General features: G+C 38.7%; 1 pseudogene; it reads left to right on the top strand.

Moving 5' to 3' along the window:
• The first annotated feature begins 3,888 nt into the window (after positions 1–3,888).
• Positions 3,889–4,001, top strand: LOC145528018 (U6 spliceosomal RNA; annotated as a pseudogene).
• Positions 4,002–5,645: the final 1,644 nt, after the last annotated feature.

The raw sequence follows: 5,645 nt of genomic DNA, 5'->3' as shown, positions 1-5,645 counted from the left end.
CCAGGGATGAATCAAAATTTATATACTAACTGATGTACTACTGGAGATTTAGGTTTGTTTTCATTATTTTACCATTCTAAATAATGCTACTTAGAAATTTAAAAGTTTTCTATATTTAGAATTATATAAGACCCATTTTTAGAAACAGAATTACTGGTTCAAAAAGTATAGGACACTGAATATTAGGACCCTGAATACTACTGAAACAGTATTAGGGCTGCATTTTCCTACTGCTGGCTGGACCAGCTGGTTTATTTTAGTATTAATTTTCCAATGGTCTTCTGTAGCAGCTTATGTATTTACAGTTGCTAGCACTAAGCTCAGTGTCTTATGTATGAAATCCATTCAACAAATGTTTCTCAATGACGAACAGGAAGATGCTGGTGCTGAGAGTTCAGGGATTTTTCTAATTAATCTGTATTTAGGATGAAGACATAAAAAGGAAATTCCTCTTATACACAAGCAGGACACTAAAGACAAATCGTTGGGAGAGTAAAGTAACAGACCTCACTCATTGAGTATAAAGGGTAATTTAAATTTTACCTGCCTGTCTGCTGTTTGCAGGAGCTTAACCTATTCCATGTGTCCAAAAGAGATTATGCAAACTCTTCATGAAAAGCCATTTGATGTATATAGTGGAAAGAACTCCAGCTCTGGAGACACTTAATCTCCAGTAGAGGCTCTTAACCACCGCAGGTGTTAGTTTCCTTATTTGATCAATAGAGCTAAGAGTGCCTGCTGTAACTGTCTCAGGGCTGCTGTACAGAATGAATAGGTAATGCATGAGGAAGTTCTTTGTAAATTGTAAAATTCTGCACAAATAAGTTATTCTTACCATTATTATTGCAAGCTGAGAATTGCTCTTAAATAGTTTGAAGTTGTAGATCTCTTTGAAATGTAATTCAAATCATGAGCTCTCTCTCCCCCCTCAAAAAAAGGAGGCACATACTTTTAAAATTATATACAGTTTCAGGCCATTTATGAAATTCTCAAATCAACAGTATATGAAAATAAAACATGAAATGCTCTCCCTGCTCACAAGCCACTTGCACTCTAGTTAGACAGACATATATTTAAACAATGAGAGAGAAGCAAACACGATGTGGTAATTATGGATGATTGTAAAGAAGAGTCATCTCTGGAAATATAAAGCCATGCAGAAAGTCACCATGGAGACTTTCGTCATGTGGAATGGTTCTTGACAAAGGGCAAATGAGGTGCTATCTGGTACACAACAGAAGTCATGAAACATATTGGGTTGGCCGAAAAGTTTGTCTGGGTTTTTCATAACATCTTATGGAAAAACTCAAACATTTGGCACACCCAATACATACCCTATGATGTCCAGGCACTATGCTAAGTCTTGGACACATAATTTAAATGAGTTAAACATATTTGTTAATCTTAAGAAGTTCCTGAAAGTGAAAATTGAAACTCACTCAGTTGTATCCAACTTTTGGCAATGCCATGGACTGTATAGTCCATGGGATTCTCCAGGCCAGAATACTGGAGTGGGTAGCCGCTCTCTTCTCCAGGGGATCTTCCCAACCCAAGAATCGAACCCAGGTCTCCTGCACTGCAGATGGATTCTTTACCAGCTGAGCCACAAGGGAAGCCCAAGAATACTGGGATGGGTAGCCTATCCCTTCTCCAGGGGATCTTCCCAACTCAGGAATCGAAGAGGGGTCTCCTACATTGCAGATGGATTATTTACCAACTGAACTACAAGGAAGTCCCTAAGAAGTTCATGCTATAGAAAAAATATGGATAGAGAACAAAGAGAATGTAGTAAGAAGTCTAGTACTTTTTCTAGGCCTTCGGAAGCATTACTATGAACAAAGATAGTGGAAGTGATGGAATTTCAGCTAAGTTATTTAAAATCCTAAAAGATGATGCTATTAGAGGGCTGCACTCAATATTGTCAGCAAATTTGCGAAACTGAGCAGTGGCCACAGGATTGGAAAAGGTCAATTTTCATTCTAATCTCAAAGAAGGGCAATGCCAAAGAATGTTCAAACAACTGGACAATTGTGCTCATTTAACATGCTAGCAAGATTATGCTCAAACTCCTTCAAGCTAGGCTTCAGCAGTACATGAACTGAGAACTTCAGATGTACAAGCTGGGTTTTGAAGAGGAAAAGGAACCAGAGATCGAATTGCCAACATTCCCTGGGTGTTCATTGGAAGGACTGATGTTGAAGCTGAAACTCCAATACTTTGGCCACCTGATGCGAAGAGCTGACTCATTGGAAAAGACTTTGATGCTGGGAAAGATTGAGGGCAGGAGGAGAAGGGGACGACAGAGGATGAGATGGTTAGATGGTATCACCGGCTCGATGGACATGAGTTTGGGTGGACTCAGGGAGTTGGTGATGGACAGGGAGGCCTGGCATGCTGCGGTTCATGGGGTCGCAAAGAGCCGGACACGACTGAGTGACTGAACTGAACTGAACTGGCTTATGGAGAAAGCAAAGGAGTTCCAAAAAAACCATCTACTTCTATTTCATTGACTATGCTAAACTCTTTGACTATGTGGATCACAACAAACTGTGGGAAAATTCTTAGAGAGATGGGAGTATCAGACCACCTTACCTGTCTCCTGAGAAGGTCAAGAAGGTCTCCTGTAATGCAGGTCAAGAAGCAATGGTTAGAACGGACATGGAGCAACAGATTGGTTAAAAATTGGGAAAGGAGTATGATAAGGCTATATATTGTCACCCTGCTTATTTAACATATATGCAGAGTACATAATGTGAAATGCCAGGCTGGATGAATCACAAACTGGAATCAAAATTACTAGGAGAAATATTAACAAACTCAGATAGGCAGATGATATCACTCTAAAGGCAGAAAGTAGAGGAACTAAAGAGCTTCTTGATGAAGGTGACAGAGGAGAGTGAAAAGCTGGCTTAAAACTCAACATTCAAAAAACTAAGATTATGACATCCAGTACCATCACTTCATTGCAAATAGATGGGAAAAAAAGTGGAAGCAGTGACAGATTTTATTTTCTTGGGCTCCAAAATCACTGCAGACAGTGATTGCAGCCATGAAATTAAAAGACATTTATTCCTTGGAAGGAAAGCTATGACAAACCTAGACAGTGTATTAAAATGCAGAGATGTCACTTTCCTGATGAAGGTCAATATAGTCAAAGCTATGATTTTTTTCCAGTAGTCATATACAGATGTGAGAGTTGGACCATAAAGAAGGCTGAGCACCAAAGAACTGACGCTTTCAAATTGTGGTGGTGAAGATTCTTGAGAGTCCCTTGGACTGAAAGGAGATCAAATCAGTCAGTTCTAAAGGATATCAACCCTGAACAATCATGGGAAGGACTGGGGCTGAAGCTGAAGCTGAAGCTCCAAAATTTTGGCCACCTGATGCAAAGAGCTGACTCATTGGATAAGACCCTGACGCTGGGAAAGATTAAAGGTGAAAAGAGAAGGAGGTGGCAGAGGAAGAGATAGATAGATAGCATCACCAACTCAATGGAGATGAATTTGAGCAAATACTGGGAGCTAGTGGAGGACAGAGGAGCCTTGCATGCTGCAGTCCATGGGGTTCCACGAAGTCAGACACGACTTAGCAATTGAACAACAACTTTTCCTGGGAGGGTGAGAAAATGTTTTTGAAAAAATGTAACTTGAGATTGGTTTAAAGTGTGACTAGAATTTAAGTAGAGATAATAGTATTTGGAAAGAAATAGAGAAGCAAAACTGTATGTTACTATAACTAGATCATAACGCAGTGCATGGCAAATGAGGCCATGTACAAAAGAGTGGACCTAAAGTACTTTTCTAAGGAAGAAGCACTTTATCCTGGAGATAAATCTAGACTTGCTTAAGGATAAACATAACAAAATGTTTTATTAAAAACAGACTCCCTGTGCTCGCTTCGGCAGCACATATACTAAAAAAAAAATTGGAACGATACAGAGAAGATTAGCATGGCCCCTGCGCAAGGATGACACGCAAATTCGTGAAGCGTTCCATATAAAAAAAAATAAAAATAAAAATAAAAATAAAAACAGACTCCCAACTCCCATCTCCTAAGATTCTCATTCAGAGGATGAGCAAGAATCTCTAATTGTTTATCAGTGACCTGGGAAAATTACTATTTCCAGGCAAGTTTAGAAAATAATATGGGAAGTAACAAATATTCAATGAGGGGTTTTAAGCTGTAAAAATGTATAACAGTCCTAGAATTTGTAATCATTTCTTTGATGGCAGTGTGGACAATTAACTAGATGAAGTTTGAAGTGGGAAAGTATTCTGATGAGCCATAGTAACTCACTACAAAATGGAATAGGTTTTTTATACCTTACTTAATCCTTGTTGTGTCTATTCTTGCTTTATTCCTACCGGAGATACCCAATAACTGGTCATGATCCTCTTTCTCAAAGCTCATCATCTCACATCTAAGCTTCCTTTTGGATTTCCTTTGCTCTTTGTGGACTTAGCCTCTATTTTCTAAATGCTTGATTTTAAGAACAATTTGCTTTGATTTTAAGAAGCATTTGCTTTAGCTTATGCTTTGGTCACCTCAGGTCTTCTCCACATTTACCAAGTTCTGGAGCTGATTTACAACACTAAACCAATTTCTTAGATTGATTTCTGTACTTTTTTATGGTTTGACATTCTATTTACACTCATGTCTCAAACAGCTAAGCAAAAAATGATGGCACAGTTAACCAATTCCATCATTTATTCAGCTAACAAATATTGCTTGACTACTACATGCCGGGCACTGTGCTATGTTCTTGGAACACAAAGATGAATAAAAATAAATGTTTATGCCTTTCTGGAGTCCATAGTGTAGAAATGAACAGAATTCCTCCCCCAAAGTAATTTACTTTTAGAATAGATGGGAAAAAACTATTATGGAAACACAGATGATAGAACTATCTAATGCTGATTTGTGGGGTCAAGGACAGTTTCACAAGGGTAACACTTGAACTGAAGGAATAACAAAGTTTCAAAGTGTGTGGGACTGTAATGGCTGCATTCTCAGTGTTCTATACATCCTTGGGTTCACTGGTTCTTTAGTTCACTAGGTTCTTTAGTTTATCTGCAATCCCTGTTAAACTTTTCCATAGACATATATGATCACGTTTCCTCTTTGCTTCATAAAAGTTGTAGCTAGGTAGGATGGCAAACGTTTCCCCTGGCTTAAACCAGGAGAATTATACAAACTCACCCAGGTTCAGTTGAACATTCTATAACTATTGTCTGAGTCTCGCTTTGGAAACCAAACCTGAAACCAGATAATTTTCCTGTGGTTTCAACTTTCACCGTCAACAATTCACATGATACCAGGTTCAATTCATGTATAATATAAACAGGTGTAAAATTTCAAACACAAGTCACTATAGATGTATGTTGGATGGGCCTTGAACTTGGCTTCACACAAATGATTTGAGCCTCCACAGAGAAAACATTTTCATTTGTCATCATTGTAGGTATTCTCCTTTCCAACACAGACACCAATAGCCACTGGTCTAATTGCGGAAATAACACTTCATGATTTTCAGAGCTCAGGCAACAGATGCACCATCTCCAAACTGACAGGCTGGTATGTCAAGGCATAACAGTGGGCAGCCACAAGCTTGGTGGAAATTAACACATTTTAGAAAGATGGGGGAT

Source organism: Giraffa tippelskirchi, chromosome 11, assembly GCF_054371585.1.
Source record: "Giraffa tippelskirchi isolate mGirTip1 chromosome 11, T2T-mGirTip1v1.2.pri, whole genome shotgun sequence".
NCBI classification, from domain to species: domain Eukaryota; kingdom Metazoa; phylum Chordata; class Mammalia; order Artiodactyla; family Giraffidae; genus Giraffa; species Giraffa tippelskirchi.
Note: the sequence above shows the minus strand (reverse complement) of the source record. Positions and strands in the feature narration are given on the sequence as shown.